General features: G+C 41.5%; 1 long non-coding RNA gene across 2 annotated transcripts in view; it reads left to right on the forward strand.

Annotated features, from left to right (window-relative positions):
- Nucleotides 1–5,346: 5,346 nt before the first annotated feature.
- Nucleotides 5,347–18,982, forward strand: part of LOC110568713 (uncharacterized) — a 34,837-nt gene continuing 21,201 nt past the window's right edge. For both annotated transcript variants that reach the window (XR_010337942.1, XR_010337941.1), the window contains exon 1: nucleotides 5,347–5,417. This is a non-coding gene — a long non-coding RNA (uncharacterized LOC110568713). The remainder of the gene's footprint in view (nucleotides 5,418–18,982) is intronic.

Raw genomic sequence — 18,982 nt, forward strand, 5'->3', positions numbered from 1 at the left:
TCTTAGCATTAACAACTCTTTGACTCAGACCTGGCCAGATGTTGAAATCTGAACATATTTTCTTGTAGAGGTCTACAAACCATTGTCTAAAATTCCAAAATAAAAAAACTATAGAAACCTGAAGTTTTTCATAAGTTTGTAGCAAACTCATTTAGCAGCAAAATCTGACCTGAACAGGTATCTATTTCTAGCCTTTGTTTATCCTACTTAGGGTTAATACTGATGCATTTTTTTGCATGCATATTTCTATGTTTGATTACAAGACGATACTCCAGATCCTACTGGGCTATTACAGAATATATGAGATATGCATTATATTCCTGTCTAAAATCCTGACAACTCTGAATTCTGAAGCACATCTGGCAAGAAGGAATTTGGATACAGTATTATGTGCCTCCGCTAAGAGTGAGATATGAATTTCTCTTAATCTCTATTTTTTATCTACTCTATTCCAAATATTAATCCAAATTATATGCTGTTAACCTTGTTTTGTATGTGAAAATTGGTCTTGAAAGTAGTTCTCTTCATTTTATCTATTTTAATATCAGTTAAATGTGTTGAAAATTCAATGTTTCTATCATATGTTAGACTTTCTTTTTAAATCAGGTTATAGGAAATTCTATACTTCTTTGGGATCCTTGTGGCTCACTTCTATCAAATGAATCATCGTCATCCTCATATGAATCATCACCAGAACAATTCAAAGTATAGAACTAAAAAATATATCTAGTGGATAACATTATTTTGGAATGTATTTGGAAGATTAATGTCACATTTATAAGCCACTGACATTTGGCAGTCTCAACAGGTGAAAGCCAAATTTTTGCAGATAAAGATGTGAAGGGGGCAATAACAAACTGAAATTATTGTAAAGAGAAAAGAAAAAAGCCACCCACCTAAAATATATTTAGGAATGAACTGAACAAGAAATGTATGGATCTATGTGAAGAAAATGCTAGTGGAAAACTTTAAAAGAAAACTTGGGTAAATGGAGGACCACATGTTTTCAGGTGGCAGTTTCACAACAAAGAGAAGTCATTCAGATGAGCTTAAGTTGAAAGCGGGGTCTATTTGTTTAAGATGGAGTCTTGCTCTGTCGCCCAGGCTGGAGTGCAGTGGTATGATCTTGGCTCACAGCAACCTCTGCCTCCCAGGTTCAAGCGACTCTCCTGCCTCAGCCTCCCGAGTAGCTGGGATTACAGGTGCCTGCCACCACATCCAGCTAATTTTTGTATTTTTAGTAGAGACAGGATTTCACCATGTTGGCCAGACTGGTCTCAAACTCCTGACCTGAGGTGATCCACCTGTCTTGGCCTCCCAAAGTGCTGGGATTACAGGCGTGAGCCACCACATCTGGTGGAAGAGGGGTCTATTTGAAGGAGGGAGACCTTGTGGGATCCCTAAGAGTAGATACAGCAGTAGAGACTTAGTAGTGGCAAGCCAGGACGTGGAAAGCCCCAGAACCCTGGGCAGGTAATCCATCATCTCCCTCTAGGGCCACAGGACTTTGTAACTGTTTATCTGTGAATCTGCTTCTTTCTGCAGCCTTGCTTTCTCTGTACTACATACATGTGGATCAAACATCTCTCCCTCCTTTTCCCTTGTGTCATAACTTTCTAGGTCAAGAGACCAGTTAAAACTATGTAACTGCACATTTCCAGGAAAGAGAATCTGATTGGACCAGCTTGAATCAGTTTTCTACCCACCTGTAGTCCAATCAGGTATGTCAAGGGAGAAGCGGGTTAACAAAGGATAAGGATGCCAAATGGGACGTGGGGGAGTGGTGGAGGCAAACTGACTGGCATGTGCATTATAGATGAGCAGTTCCATATTGTGGAGAGGCAATACAAGAGCACAGGCTCTGGGGTCAAACTGCCTGGGTTTGACTTTTGACCTTGTCACTTATTAGCAGCTTGACTTTGGACAAATTATTCTATTTCTTTATGCCTCAGTTACCCCATATGTAAAATGAGGGTGATTAACAGAGTTGTGTGGATTAAATTACACAAATAAAGCACTTTGTAGAAACTACAGAAGTATTCATTACTTTTAAAAAGATATCCATTTCCCCTAAATTAATAAAAGTACTGCAATCACAATCAAAATTACAATTCTTTTTCAATTTGACAAAGTTTAAAGTTACCATGGAAGAAATAATATATCTCTGGAGAGGATGGCAGGGATATCCTCTGCCATCCTGGGAAGAGCACACAGATTTATCCACTGTTGGTAATGTTCTAGGTTAGGTTGAGGTTGGCTTCATATTATTACGCTTTTAAACTTACATATATTACGAAATTATATTTTATGCATATTAAATATATTTTTAAAGACAATTCTTAAAGACTAGTAAGTAGAGATTTATACAATCAGAAATTTTTAAATAATCTAAAGGTATGTTAAAACAGTATTACTGCCCAGTAACGGATAAACCAAAGAAGCAGAAAAAGTACATATGGACATTTAGTACAGTCATCCCTTGTTATCTGTATACGACTGGTTCCAGGAATCCCCATGGATAACAAAATCTGAGGATGACCAAGTCCATTACATAAGATGCAGTATTTGCATATAACCTACGCACATCCATACTTTAAATCACTCTACATTACCTAATATAATGTAAATGCTATGCAGATAGTTGTTATAGTGCACTGTTTACATGATAATGACAAGGAAAAAAAAGTCTGTACCTGTTCAGTACAGATGCAACCATGCCTTTTGTTCCCCCGGGTTATTTTCAATCCAAGGTTGGTTGAATGCATGGATGCAGAATCCACAGATAAAGAGGGCCAACTGCATTTTATAAAGGTACCATTTTAAATCAGTAGGGAAAACTGAGTATTCAACATATGGTATGGGGCAACCAGCAAGTCATTTAGAAAAAGAAAAAAATTGAACTAGAGTCTTCCCTTGCTCCTTATAAACTTCAGATGCAGTAAATACTGAATTATTATTATTATTATTATTATTATTATTTTGAGACGGAGTTTCGCTCTTGTTGCCCAGGCTGGAGTGCAATGGTGCAATCTTGTCTCACGGCAACCTCGGCCTCCCGGGTTCAAGCGATTCTCCTGCCTCAGCCTCCCAAGTAGCTGGGATTACAGGCATGCACCATCATGTCCGGCAAATTCTGTATTTTTTAGTAGACAGGGTTTCTCCATGTTGATCAGGCTGGTCTCAAACTCCCAACCTCAGGTGATCCGCCCACCTCAGCCACCTAAAATGCTGGGATTACAGGCGTGAGCCACCTTCCCCAGAGAAGTGTTATGTTTATTTATTTATTTTTTTTTTTTGAGACGGAGTCTCACTGGGTCGCCCAGGCTGGAGTGCAATCTCGGCTCACTGCAACCTCCGCCTTCTGGGTTCAAGCAATTCTCTGACTCACCCTCCTGAGTAGATGGGATTACAGGCACCCACCACCATGTCCAGTTAATTTTTGTATTTTTAGAAGGGACAGCATTTCACTATCTTGGCCAGGCTGGCCTTGAACTCCTGACCTTGTGATCCACCCGCCTTGGCCTCCCAAAGTGCTAGGATTACAGGCATGAGCCACTGCCCCCTGCCCAGAGAATTATTTTTTTAAAACCCTAAAAATGCTAGAAGAAAATAAAGGTAAGCAGGACATCAAAGTTAGAAAAAAAAGAAATGACTCATTAGATATACCTACATAAAAATTAAAAACTTCCTTCAGTAAAAAAAAAAAAGAAAAAAGAAAAGTCGATATTAAAAGATGAATTTAAAAAACAGGAAAAATATCTGTAAATATCTCAGTTAAAGGTTAGTATTTCTAATATACAAAAAGCACCTGTAATTTCTAAAATGTGAATACTTCATTTTAAAAATAGGCAGAAGTCACGAACTTGCAATTCCCAAAAATAGAGCCAATAATTATATGAAAGATGTTCAGTTTTACACGTAGGCAACAAAATGCAAATTAAAACAAGAGTCTTTTTAAAAGAGACGGTAAAGACCACAAAGATTGACAATATCTAAGATTACCAAGGAGATGCAGACAGGATATTCATGTTCTCATACTGTTAATGGAAAAGTAGTAAATAAATATGTTTCTAGGGGAGAGTCTGGTAACATCGTCTAGAATCTTACTGCATTTTCCTTGATCCAGTAATTTTATCTATATGAATTTATTGTAAAAATAATCAGGGACCTGTACAGATTTACATATAAGAATATTCATCTAAGATTGTAGAAGTGAAAAGCTGGAAATAGCTGAAAAGTCCAACAACTTAGGGAATGGTTGAACAAATTATGACATCCACACAGCCATTAAAAATGATTCTGTAGGCTGGACCCGGTGGTTCATGCCCGCAATCCCAGCACTTGAGGAAGCGGAGGTGGGAGGATAACTTGAGGCCAGGAGTTCAAGACCAGCCTGGGCAACAGGGCAAGACATTTTTAAATTTTTCTCAAAAAAAAGAAAAAAAAAAAAAAGTAAGCGGTATTTTAATTTACCTGCAAAGACATTACTGGGAAATAACTTGCTTACATTTTCTATTTTAAAAACCCAAACACCTTTACGTGTATTATGAAAACTCTAAATTTATGTAGCAATATGTTAATAGTAATATCCATGGTGGCGAGAATGAGAGTTTTAAGTTTCTTTTATAAACATTTATGTACTACTGAACTATTGCTCCTATTACAGGGAGCAGGCATTTTTTTAAAAGCACTGTTCTTACAATCAGGAAATACAGGACACTATTACTTCGCTGGGGGAGACGGGCACTGGGAGGACACCACGCCGGCGAGGGCAGGTCAACACAGGGCTCGCTGACGCCCCCGGTCGCCCGCACCTCGCCCCGCAGCTCTCCGAAGAGCCCAGCGACCGGAAACACGCCACGCCGGGCCTCGGGAATTCTGGGCATCGGACGGACAGCTCGTGACCTCACAAGGAGGAAAACGGTCACCTTCTGAAAGAAACACGAACTCTTTTTTTTCTGTATCAGAACATTTCTCATTCACCTGAGCGCGGCGTTTCCATCCTGAGGTGTTGGGGGGAGGTTGGAGGTGGGCGGGGTGACAGTTTCCTCTTGGAAACAAAAAACAGCCAGTTCACACAGGCGAGGCTTGGAGTCCGCCCCGCGGGCGGCCGTTTCTATGGGTGACGACACGTGGCAACGCGCCTAAGGGAACGTCGGCGAGAGGGACTATTGTGTTCCCAAAATCGTCCTGAAAGGAGGACGGAAGTTCAGCGGAGCCGGGGGCGTAGAGGCAAGGCACGCTCTGATTGGCCTGCGGCGGCGCAACAGCGGAGCGCAGGCGGAAGTGCGCGCGTGCGCAGGGGGTCCCCGCGCGTCGGCGCTTCTCACGCCCTTGCGGGTGCGCAGGTCTCTAAGCTGGGCGGAGCAAGGGGAGTGGTGTGTGCTTTCCGGAAGGACGCACGTAAATCTTCACCCGTAAGTAACCTGTCGCGGTAGTCAAACGAGGCCCTCCTACAAGACATGCCCTTGGCAGATGTGGCGCTGCGGTAGCCGAGGAGGGAGAAAGGCGGCCCGGCAGAAAGTTCGGGTCAGCTGCCGGCCGTTCGGGACTTAGCCTAGGGTGGGGTGGGATCGACTACCCGGAACATCCCGGGTAAAGACCTCGCGGAACCGTGGAGACGGACAGGCTCTCTTTCCTCGTGAGGGTCATCGACCCACTTACTTGGAAACCAGATAGACCTGACAGCTGTGTCTGGGGTGGAGGTTGATGACCAGTTATTGAATGAATAGCAGAGACATTTGCGTAGGAGTGTTGATGCGAGATTTTTTTTTTTTTTTTTTTTTTGGAGACGGATTCTCGCTCTGTTACCCAGACTGGAGTGCAGTGTGCGATCTCGGCTCACCACAGCCTCCGCATCCTGGGTTCAAGCGATTCTCTTGCCTTTGCCTCCCGAGTACCTGAAACTACAGGCACGCGCCACCATGCCCAGCTAATTTTTGTATTTTTAGTAGTCGGGGTTTCACTGTGTTGGCCAGGTTGGTCTCGAACTTTTGACTTCGTGATCCAAACGCCTTGGCCTCCCAAAGTGCAGGAATTACAGGCATGAGCCACCGGGCCCGGTTTTTTGTTTTGTTTTGTTTTGTTCTGTTTGAGATGGAGTCTCACTGTCTCCCAGGCCGGAGTGCAATGGCGCGATTTCGGCTTACTCCAACTTGCCTCCCGGGTTCAAGCGATTCTCCCGCCTCAGCCTCCTGAGTAGCTGGGACTACAGGAGCGCGCCACCACTCCCAGCTAGTTTTTGTATTTTTAGTAGAGACGGTTTCGCCATGTTGTCCAGGCTAGTCTAGAACTCCTGACCTCAGGTGATCTGCCCGCCTCAGCCTCCCAAAGTGCTAGGATTACAGGCGTGAGCCACCACACCTGGCCTGACGTGAGATCTTTAAAGTCTTTGTAATTTATCTGTAAAAAACCTTGATTTGTTAGGACATTAAAAATAATTGTAAATGATGTAAACTTCATTCTGTTCCCTTGGCTAATTATCTAACTTTATGGTGATTAGTAACTGCTGTAAAATTCGAACATTTGGAGTCTCAGAGAGTAGACAAGAATGACCACATTTTGGTAGAGTAACACCTTCACTGGAGACCTGGAAACCGGGTAAGGCTTCCAGGTCAAAGATTTCCAGACTAAGTGGAAAATCATGTTTAAAAGAAAAATAATATGTTCATATAAGAAATTCTTCAGGCTTAAGGACCTGTTTAACTTGAAATAAATTACATAATTCAGTGATGGAAACTTTGTGTTAGGCAATATTGACCCACTGGCCGGTTTTTTGTTTTGTTTTGTTTTGTTCTGTTTGAGATGGAGTCTCACTGTCTCCCAGGCCGGAGTGCAATGGCGCGATTTCGGTGGGCTTCCAGGTCAAAGATTTCCAGACTAAGTGGAAAATCATGTTTAAAAGAAAAATAATATGTTCATATAAGAAATTCTTCAGGCTTAAGGACCTGTTTAACTTGAAATAAATTACATAATTCAGTGATGGAAACTTTGTGTTAGGCAATATTGACCCACTGGCCACCATTATTATAGTTTTTAAATCCTCTTAATTGTAGATACTAGACTCCTTTACTATTTGATTCTTAGAGGAAATTTTGTTTTAGATGAAATGCAAAATTGCAAAAAGGCAAGTTTGAATATAATTATATACTCTAAGGAAGAGACAAATTGAAAATGTACTTTTTTTTCTAAAAAGTTTTAAAATAATTAGATGTTTAGGCAGGCACATTAGAAAATACAGATAAAAAGGAACAAAAAGTCATCACTAATCCTCTGGTCAAAGTTAACTGCTGTTAACATTTTAGTGTTTTCTTTCTGTTGTTTTTTCCTATCATACATCTTACAAATACTGAATTGCTATAAACAATGTGTTTTTTAGAGGAACATAAATCAACCTGTGGCTTTAGCTGGGGAGTAGGACTATTGAGACTGGGCGATTTATGAAGAAAAGAGGTTTAATTGGTTCATGGTTCTGCAGGTTTCACAGGAAGCATGGTGCTGGTATCTGCTCAGCTTCTGGGCAGGCCTCAGGGAGCTTTTACTTGTGGTGAAAAGTGAAGAGGGAGCAGGCATGTCACCGTCAAAAGCACAAAGAAGAGGGAGTAGCGGGGCAGGGAGTTCCATACACTTAACCAGATCTCGTGAGTTCTCACTATTGCAAATATAGCACCAAGCCATGAGGAATCCACTTCCATGACCAGACACCTCCCACCAGGCCCCACCTCCAATATGTGGATTACATCTCAACATGAGATTTGCATGGGGACAAATACCCAAACTATGTCAGCTACATTATGACATTAAAAATCCCCTGACTCAAATTAGCTCTAAAGCTTCCTTTACCTCTGGTCTTTTGTGTGTGTGTGTGTGTGTGTGTGTGTGTGTGTGTGTGTGTGATGGAGTCTCACTCTGTTGCCCAGGCTGGAGTGCAGTGGCGCAATCTTGGCTCACTGCACCCTCTGCCACCCAGGTTCAAGCGATTCTCCTGCTTCAGCCTCCTGAGTTGCTGGGATTACAGGTGTGGGACACCACACCTGGCGAATTTTTTTTATCTTTAGTAGAGATGGGGTTTCACCATCTTGGCCAGGTTGATCTTGAACTCCTGACCTTGGAATCCACCTGCCTCAGCCTCCCAAAGTGCTGGGATTACAGGCGTGAGCCACTGTGCCCTGCCACCTCTGGTCTTTTTAGTTAAATAAGCATCTATCTATCTGTCTATTTATGTATTCTTTTCTGTTTATGCTCATTTGAATTTAGTTTCTGCTATTTACAACATAAGGATTTCTTAAGGGCACAGTCCTGTGGCAGAGAATACTAGCTGACCCTCAAAATAATTCTTTCAATGGTAACAATCCTCAATTTTTAGGTGGGTATAACTGCCCAGAATATAAATACATCTCCAAGCCCTTTGGCAAGGTGTACCCTTGTGACTATGTTTTGGCCAAAAAGATAAAAGCAGAAATACTATGTACGGCTTTCAGGAAGTGTCCTTAAAAGAAGAATTGTGTGCTTTCTCCTTTACCCTTCCTTCTTCCTGAGATGGCTGGAGCTATGTTACAACCATTTTGGATCATGAGAGAGTTAGGAAGAAATTAAGGTCATGCAAGGCAGAGTATCAGAAAGAAGAAAACTGGGTTCCTGACACAATGAAGCACCGTATCCACCTTGGAGCACTTACTTCCTACTTTATATAAGAGAAAAACACATATATGATGTAAGCTACTGTTATTTTGGGGTTTTCTTTTTTCGTCATTCCAAGCTGAGCCAAATACTAGCTAACACTAACCTTATATATGTTTCATTGTATACTTTATTTTTATTTAAAAAAAATTTTTTTAGACAGGGTTTCAGTCTGTCACCCAGGCTGGAGTGCGGTGGCACAATCACAGCTCACTGCAGCCTCGACCTCCCAGGCTCAAGTGATCCTCCTGCCTCAGTCTCCTAAGTAGCTGGGACTACAGGTGCATACCACCATGCCCGGTTACTTTTTTTTTTTTTTTTTTGTAGAGACAGGGTTTCACCATGTTACCCAGGCTGGTCTCGAACTCCTGAGCTCAAGCAATCTGCCCGCCTCAGCCTCCCAAAATGATGGGATTACAGACATGAGCCAACGCACCTGGCCTCATGATGTAATTTCTTGCAAGTCAAACTCTACCATGTAACTTATTAATCATAAATGAATCCCACTCCAAAGTTCTGAATTATTCCAGTTTTTATGCGACATTTTTGACGGGATAAATGAGCATTAGTAGCAAATGTGTTATATTGCAAGAGAAACACAAAAAAATGGGAGAATGAACATGAATATTTTTTTTCTAATGTATTGAATGTGGGAGTCTTAAACCTCCCAATTATTAAAAGGGTCAATGATGGCTCCAATAATTTAAATTATAATATTAATATTTGGGCCTGGAAATATCTTTTTGAATTATTTATATTCAATCAGCTTTAAAATATCATAAAGCTAGAAAACTGTAATTCAAATTATCTTCTTGTAACATCTCTGCTTTAGGAAGTTTCTAGTTCCAAGTAAGATGGAGTGAGCAAATCCCAACCTATCTCTCCTACTGAATGTAGCTATTAACCTGGAAAAAATGCATGGCTTCCAAACTTGAGGCTCTGAAAAGTAAATCTAAACAGAAAGGTTGGAGAAGAAGGCATGAATATGAAGTACCACCGAATATGCAGGGAGCTTACCATTTTTCCCCTCTGATATCCCTAATCTGGAATCGGTGCAGCCCAAAAGCCTGAAGTGCAAATCAATGTGGACAGAAAGCGCTCCAGGAGAAGGCTTCTAGATCTGGCTTGAGGAATGGGAAAAGAGTTTCCTAATGTACAGACAAAGTAGGGGACATCTCATATGCTTTGTTTTTTCTTTTTTTCTCCATTCTCTAGCACCCAAATCTCAAGTAAACCTATAAGAGCAGAAGTGAAAGTGACAGTAATGGTAAGAGGAGGCAGCAGGTGCCTAAAACTTTGAGAAAAGAGAACTTTCCTCTATGATCAGAGGAGCTGTGCTCCCCAAACTCAGAGCAGGGCAAATGACAAACCCCCACTGCTTGCTTTTTTCATCTTTGTCTTCCCACTGCTTGGCTCCAGACGTAAGCATACTCACGGGAAGTGAACAGCAAAGTACTGTATGTACTTGGCTGGACACAGTGGCTCATTACCTATAATCCCACCACTTTGGGAGGCTGAGGTGGGAGGATCACTTGAGCCCATGAGTTCGAGATTAGCCTGGGCAACACAGTGAGACACTGTCTCTACAAAAAATACAAAAATTAGTTGGGTGTGGTGGTGCATGCCTGTAGTCCCAGCTATGCAGGAGGCTGAGTTGTGAGGATCTCTTGAGCCCAGGAACTCAAGGCTGCAGTGAGCTGAGATTATACACCTCAGCCTGGGTGACAGAGGGAGACTCTGTCTCAAAAAATAAAAAATAAAACCCTAGTTTTCTGATCAGAGAACTATAAAAGGGAGCCCCAAGGAATTGGGATTAAAATAAGGAAATTGAGTAGAGGAAGGAGCAAAAGTTTACGATTTCTGGGCTAACTCCCACGCTGTACTTGTATAGATCTGATATTCACTACTGTACCACAGGCTGTGAGAACTGAGCTAGAGTTCCTGCCCCAGACCTTGACTGACCACTGGGTGTAGAACATTCAGGACTGATCCAAATTACACTGCAAAGACTTTGAAAGCAGAACTGATATTAAAATTACAACCTAAAGAAGCCTAATTGGAGTTTACACTCTAGTCCCAACCTGATTGATTATGGCTAACACAAAAATATCAACATTCACTCCAGGATTTAAACAAGACCTCTAGTCTCATAGCATAATATTCAAAATATCCAGGATACAATCTAAAATTACCGTTTAAGAAACCAGAAAAATCTAAACTGGGAAAAGATCACTGACAGACGCTAAGATGACACAGATGTTGGCATTATCTGAAAAAGACATTAAAGTAACTATTTGTTTGAAACTTCACAGGTGTGAATGTCCATATTCCTCTCCACACTTGTGAAGTTTTTAGCCATTTCTTTAAGATATTTGCCCCCTTTCTCTTTTCCCTCTTATCCCCTAATGCATACATTGGTTCTCTTGATGTTGTCCCATAAATCCTGTACACTTAATTTTTTCTCCTGACTAGATAATTTTATATTACCAGTCTTCAAACTCAGATGCTTGCCTCTGCTTGATCAATTTTGTTGACGCTCCCTCTTGCATTTCATTTAATTCATTGTATTCTCCAGCTCTAGAATTTTTAATTGGTTTTAAAATGATTTATACTTAATAAACTTCTCATTTTATTCAAGTAAAAAAAATAACTATTAAAAATATGAGAACATCCTTGAAATAAATGAAAACATAAAAAAGAAAGTCTTGGCAAAGATTTTCTTTTTCTTTCTTTCTTTCTTTTTTTTTGAGACAGAATTTCACTCTTGTTGCCCAAGCTGGAGTGCAATGGCATGGTCTCAGCTCACTGCAACCTCTGCCTCCTGGGTTCAAGCAATTCTCCTGCCTCAGCCTCCCAAGTAGCTGGGATTACAGGCACCTGCCACCATGTCCAGCTAATTTTTGTATTTTTAGTAGAGATGGGGTTTTACCATGTTGGCCAGGCTGGTCTCAAACTCCTGATCTCAGGTGATCCGCCTGCCTCAGCCTCCCAAAGTGCTAGGATTCCTGGCATGAGCTACTGCCCCCAGCCAAGATTTCCTATTTCGATTGTATTGAGTTCTTCCATTGAGAACTGAAAAATACAATAGCCAAAATTGAAAACCCTGATGGGCTCAGGACAGAATAGAGATGGCAGAAGAAAGAGTCAGTGACCTAGAAGGCACATAATAGAAATTACTGATCTGAACAAGAGAGAGAAAAAAAAGATTTAAAAAATAGAGAACAGACCCTTGGGTATCTGCAGGATAGTACTAAAATACTTCGTGTATATTATTAGAGTCCCAGAGAGGGGAAAGACTGTGATGTAGAAAAAGGTGTTTGACTGGGTGTGGTGGCTCATACATGTAATCCCAGCACTTTGGGAGGCCGAGGTGGGTGAATCACCTGAGGTTGGGAGTTCAAGACCAGCCTGGCCAACATAGATAAAACCCATCTCTACTAAAAACACAAAAATTAGCTCAGTGTGATGGCACATATCATTAACCCCAGCTACTCGGGAGGCTGAGGCAGGAGAATCACTTGAACCTGGGAGGCAGAGGTTGCAGCGAGCCATGATCATACCACTGTACTCTAGCCTGGGCGACAGTGAGACTCCGTCTCAAAAAAAAAAAAAAAGAAAAAAAAGAAAAGAAAGGTGTTTGAAGAAATAATGCTTGATAACTTCTCAAATTTGTTGAAAGGCATAAACATACAGATTCAAGAATCTTAACAACCCTAAAGGATAAACGCCAAGAAATCCATGCTCAGACACATCATAATCAAACTGCTGGATAACAACACACAAAAAAACCTTTCTTTTTTTAAGAGACAAGACCTCACTCTGTTGCTCAGGCTCATTGCAGCCTCAACCTCTTGGGCTCAAGAGATCCTCCAGCCAAAACCTCTTTAGCAGCTAGGACTACAGGTGCATGCCATCATACCTGGCTAATTTTGTACTTTTTTTTTTTTTGGTAGAGAGAGATTCTCACTATGCTGCACAGGCTGGTCTCAAACTCCTGGGCTCAAATAATCCTCCCACCTCAGTTTCCTAAAGTGCTGGAATTACAGGTGTGAGCTAGTGTACCTGGTCCCCCAAAAACCTCTTGAAAGAGATTTTTTCCAGGAATCTAGAGGGAAAAAAATGCATTACATAGGGGAGCAATGATTCCAATGATGATGGATTTTTTTAATAAGAAATCCTGGCCAGGTGTGGTGGTTCATGCCTGTAATCCCAGCACTTTTGGAGGCTGAGGCAGATGGATTACTTTAGGTCAGGAGTTCATGACCAGCCTGACCAACTGGCCAACGTGATGAAACCTTGTCTCTACTAAAAATACAAGAATTAGCTGGGCATGGTGGTGCATGCCTATAGTCCCAGCTACTTGGGAGGCTGACATGGGAGGATCACTTGAACCCAGAGGCCAAGGTTGCAGTGAGCCAACATTGCACCACTACACTCCAGCTGGGGCAACAGAGTATGACACTGCCTCAAAAAAAAAAAAAAAAAAACAATAATAATAATAATAATAAAGACCAACAGAAATGGTAAATATATAGGTAAATATAATGAATTATTCTTCTATGCTTGTTCTTTAAAGTATGTTTGATGGTTGAAAGCAAAAATTATAACTATGTCTGATAGGGTTTTCAGTGATTACAGATGCCATACATAAGACAGCAATAAGATATGGAGGTGGACTATACAGTGGTAATGTTTTTAAATCTCGCTAATAGTGGTAATATATTAATTTTAAATAGATGTTGAAAAGTTATACATATATATATATTCTTGTAATCCCTTGAGCAATCATTAAAGATTGGACAAAGACATATGGTAAAAATGTCAATAGATACATTAAAATGAAATACTAGACTGGGTGTGGTGGCTTATGCCTACAATCCCAGCACTTTGAGAGGTCAAGGTGGGCAGATCACCTGAGGTCAGGAGTTTGAGACCAGCCTGGCCAACATGGTGAAACCCCATCTCTACTAAAAATACAAGATTAGCCAGGTGTGGTGGCACATGCCTGTAATCCCAGCTACTCAGGAGGCTGAGTGTGGGAATTAGAAAATTTCCTTTCTAAAGTTTCCTTTCTTGTTAAAAAAATAAGTTTGCTAATAACTTTGTTAAGCCCTATCCTATGTAGCTGTTCGACACGCCATCCTTACAGGCATATAGTACATGCTATGCCCTTATATTTTAACCAAGATATCTGTGCTGGACGTGCTCACAGGCATGTCCCAGCTTTCCATTGCTTTTACCTGTTTAGAAAAGTTTGAAGTTATTAGCAAATCAGGTTTTAGTTTAGGTTGTGAGGTCTGGCTGCAGCCAGCAGAGATCAGATGCAGCAGTAAGGATGACCCCAAACGCATAAGGGATACATTTGTGTGTTTTCCAGTATTGGAAAACTATTATGTTTCAGCAAAGAATACATTCAGGAATTTAAAAGGTACAGACACTCATATATGCGACATGGATTAATCTCAAAAAACAGTGCACTGAGCAAAATAAGCTGAGAGCAAAAAGGTGCGTACTGTATTATTCCATTTATATGAAGTTCTAGAATAGTCTAAGAGATGGAACTGAGCATAAGAGATCTTTCTGGGATGACAGAAATGTTCTAGATCTTAATAGGGGTATTATTTCATGGGTGTGCATATTTTTCAGGATTCATCTAACTATACATTTTAGATCTGCCTGGTGAGGTGGCTCAAGCGTGTAATCCCAGCATTTTAGGAGGCTGAGGCTGGTGGATCACGAGGTCAGGAGATCAAGACCATCCTCGCCAACATGGTGAAACCCCGTCTCTACTAAAAATACAAAAATTAGCTGGGCGTGGTGGCATACACCTGTAATCCCAGCTACTCAAGAGGCTGAGGCAGGAGAATTGCTTGAACCTGGGAGGAGGATGTTGCAGTGAGCCAAGATCTTGCCATTGCACTCCAGCCTGGGCAACAAAAGCAAAACTCCCTCTCCCAAAAAGAAAAAAGAAGAGAGAAAAGAAAATCAATGTCATCTACCATCTTAACAGCCCAAGGAAGGAAAACTACATGATTATGTAAACTGATATGTAATTACCAATTGTGTATCAATTGAGAAAAATTGAAAAAAGTGAATGCCAATTTATGATTGAAAGAAAATAAAACCTCTCAGCAGACTAGGGATAGAAGGGACTTCCCTCAACATGATAGAGGGTATCTTCAAAAAAACCTTCAGCTAACATTATCCTTAGTGATGAAAGGCTAAATGCTTTCCCCCTAAGATTAGGAACAAGGCACAGCTGTCTACTCTTACCACTCCTACTCAGCATGGTTATGGAAGTCCTAGCCAGTTAGCAAGAAAAGGAAAGAAAAAGCACACAGATTAAAAAGAAGGGGAAAAAAAAAACCTTTCTCTATTTGCAGATGACATGGTTATTTACAAAGAAAATTCTAAATAATCTGTCAAAAAAAAACTAGGACAAATTAAGTGAGTTTAGCAAGGTTGCAGGATACAAGTTTAACATACAAAAATCAATTGCATGTCTTTATATATTAACTTTTTTTAATTTAAAATTTTTAAATGTTAAATTATTTTTTAAAGCCAGGGTCTCACTCTGTCGACTAGGATGGAGTGCAGTGGTGCAATCATAGCTCACTGCAGTCTCCAACTCCTGGGCTCAAGTGATCCTCCCACCTCAGACTCCCAAGTAGCTGGGACTACAGGCATTCACCACCAAGCCTGGCTAATTTTTTAATTTTTTGTAGAGACCAGATCTGGTTATATTGCCCAGGCTTGTTTTAAACTCCTGGCCTCAAGTGCTACCACCTCGGCCTCCCAAAGTGCTGGGATTACAGGTGTGAGCTTGAGGCCAGGGGTTCAAGACTAGCCTGGGAAACACAGCAAGACTGTCTCTACAAAAAAATTAAATACTAAAAATTAAAATAGTTTTTAAAAGGAAAATTCTAGGAGAATCAGTGAATACGATTCCAATCTGAGGGACAAGGGTAATACAATAGAAGAGATTTTGAGACAGACAGTTTTTAGGTTTAGGAGTAGGCCAGAGACGTAATGACAATGACGTCCATCTCAGTAACATAGGGAGCAGCCAGGCACTGAAAGGCAACAGGAAACAAGCAAATCTCTGGGTAAAGTACTGGCAAGATTTACAAGGTTGCAGTTCAAGCCAGGCTCCGGGCCCAGCAGGGTGCCAGAATTGGAATCCAGTAACAATGATTGAAGTCAGACTGGTCCTCGAAGGAAAGCGACAGACTGACTCATTGTTCTTGAATGTGTGCAGGGTCTAAGTTCATCTCCAGGATGGAAAGGACTGTTCTGAATCCCTCACTAGTGCAGAGAGAGAAAGCAGTATACCTCCAGGGTTGTCTTGGAGGTGGGGAATGGAGGATTGGGATGGTTTTCATTGTAAAATGTGCCGTGAACAAAGAAATGCCTCCATAACATGAATGTTATTGAGTAGCCAAGTTGTGATATAGAATGTCATGTTTCTGAGATTTCTCATGGACAGTCAATACCATCTGTATCAGTCAGGATCCGGGAAACAGCACCTTCAAACTGGGTGAGGAGAGTTTTAAGGGGCTAATTATAAAGGCAAGGTTTAGACAAAATAAGGGGAATGTAGGCCAGGTATGGTGGCTCACATCTGTAATCCCAGTACTTTGGGAGGCCAAGTTGGGAGCCCAGGAGTTCAAGACCAGCCTGGGCAACATGGTGAAACCCTATCTCTACAAAAAATACAAAAATTAGCCAGGCCTGGTGGTGCGTGCCTGTGGTCTCAGATACTTAGGAGGCGGAGGCGGAGGCGGCAGGATGGCTTGAGCCCAGGAAGTGGAGGCTGCAGTGAGCTGAGATCTCACCACTGTACTCTAGCCTGGGTGATGGAGTAAGGCCCTGTCTCAAAAAAAAAAAAAAAAAAAAAAAAAAGAAAGAAAGAAAAGAAAAAAAAAGGTAGGGAAATGCTATAGTATCCTAGGGCTAGTAACAGTAGAGAGCTATTTTTTCTTATGCTTGACAGGGAGTGGAGGATGGTTGCTAAACCCTTGAGAGAGAACTGGGTTGTGTGGGCCCCTGACAGGAGCCATAGCTTTCGCTAGAGGGAAAGCCAACCTGTGGCCAGGGAAATAAGCACCACTTCCTGACTTTCTCCCCAACTTCCTGTCAAGACCAGCACCCCTCCACATTTGCTGAACCCAGCTAGGCGCCATAAGGCAAGGGAGCCCAGTGATGCAGTCCAGATGGGTCTGCCTCTCAGGCACAGAGCAGGCTAAAAAAGGCTAGAGAATGAATCTGAAGGGAAAAACAGAAGACTATCTATGATGGGCACATTGTTATTAAGTTTACTCAGAGAGGGTGTCCAGGCCTGAGTATTTTGGCTTTCTCGTCTGTTTTTGCCTCTGCTATTATATCTTGGATTTTAGGCTTACCTTTCTTTTGGGTCTATGGCCCTTTGTCCACTAAATTCACACACTCCTGGGAGGGTCAAAGCTGAATCATCTCTGAGCCCCTATGTCGCTATTAATTCCAATCGAAGCCAGAAAAGCAAGGCCAGGACAGGATAACTGGGACAAAGCGCATAACTGGAGCTCTTGCTCTTCTGAGCACGGTGCTAGTTATTTAGTTGAGGGACAGGCAGCCCTACAGTGCCCTGTGAGGAAACAGAAGCCCAGGCCTAGGAGGCATCCCTCCCCTGACTGAAGGAAGGGAATGAGCATGAAGCAAATCTCTCAGAGGGGGTTATTATCACTCTGCCGGATTCTGCCCAAATAAGTTAAGGCTTCATTCCGATTTCCACTGGAGCATAACTACCAGAAAATAATGAAAACTGGCCCCATGGAAGGAATACTCTTTTGGCAGCTTTCTGCTGCTTTTTTGACGATCACCTTCTTGCTTTTTAAGTTTTGCCACTGGCAGAATGAGATACGGTTGTTTTTTGCAAGAAAAAGAACCATACATTTTGTTGTAGGGAGTTGGTCTATAAAGATGTGTTACACTTAAATTGCCTTCTATCATCAATGCATTTTTTCATTAACATGAAAAATGAACAGTTGAGGCTGGGCACAGTGACTCATGCTGGTAATCTCAGCACTTTGGGAGGCTGAGGCGGGCCAATCGTTTACGCTCAGGAGTTCAAGACCAGACTAGGTGAACAAAAAAAATTAGCCGGACATAGTGGTGGGCACTTTTAGTCCCAGCTACTCAGGAGGCTGAGGCGGGAGAATCGCTTGAGCCTGGGAGGTGGAGGTTGCAGTGAGCCAAAGGTTGCAAAGCTCCGAACTTGCACCACTGCACTCCAGCCTGCGTGACAGAGCTAGACCCTGATTCAAAAAAAAGGAATAGTTGTTAATGATTGTGGAACATGCAGTGCAAGTGAAATGTAACTTCTTTATAATAGCTTATGTGCACATTTTAAATGAAAAGTATGTATTGCTTTTATAATTATTTTCGTTTTTTCTATGTTATGTTTGTTCTGATTATACTTATTGAAATGTAAAAATAAAAATCAGCAATTGATGTACAATACATGAGTATCTAAGGAAAATCTGGTGGTGTTTCTGATGCCTCTTGAACATTTCAAAATGTTTGAATAGATGCCTATGAATTTTCATTTACAAAGTTAGATTATTATTCCAAAAATAGATTAGAAAAAGATAGTTTTCAAAATACAGTGTTTCCTGTGATTTTAAGTTTCTGGGTGAGTTTTTACAGTGCTTGAGGAAAGAATACATTATGCAAGTCATAAAGGTTTACAGCATTAGAAAGTGAGTGAAAACATTTTCATCTTATCACTTCTATATATGTGTTTTAAACTAACTGTCCTTATTTGATTAGTCATATTTGGAATCAAAATTTAGACAGCTCATTGCTAGACAACAAATGTAGACTGGAGGCCTTTTTGATACAGCTGAATGACATCAGAGCAGATTATTTTATCTATAGACTAACCAAAAACAGCAACACCACCCTTTCCGCACTGTTTTTTTTTTAGATGGGGTCTTGTTCTGTTGCCAGGGGCTGGAGTACAGTGGCACCATGTTGGCTCACTGCATCCTCCGCCTCCCAGGTTCAAGCCATTCTCCTGCCTCAGCCTCCTGAGTAGCTAGGATTACAGTATGAGCCACTGCACCTGGCCTAGGTTGAGCTTTTTTTTTTTTTTTTTTTTGAGACAGAGTCTTGCTCTGTCGCCAGGCACCAGGCTGGAGTGCAGTGGTGTGATCTCAGTTCACTGCAACCTCCGCCTCCTGGGTTCAAGCAATTCTCCTGCCTCAGCCTCCCGAGTAGCGGGGACTACAGGTGCGCACCACCATGCCCAGCTAATTTTTGTATT

Source organism: Aotus nancymaae, unplaced genomic scaffold, assembly GCF_030222135.1.
Source record: "Aotus nancymaae isolate 86718 unplaced genomic scaffold, 86718_ANA_hifiasm-v0.15.2.pri h1tg000057l, whole genome shotgun sequence".
In the NCBI taxonomy this organism is placed as follows: Eukaryota; Metazoa; Chordata; class Mammalia; order Primates; family Aotidae; genus Aotus; species Aotus nancymaae.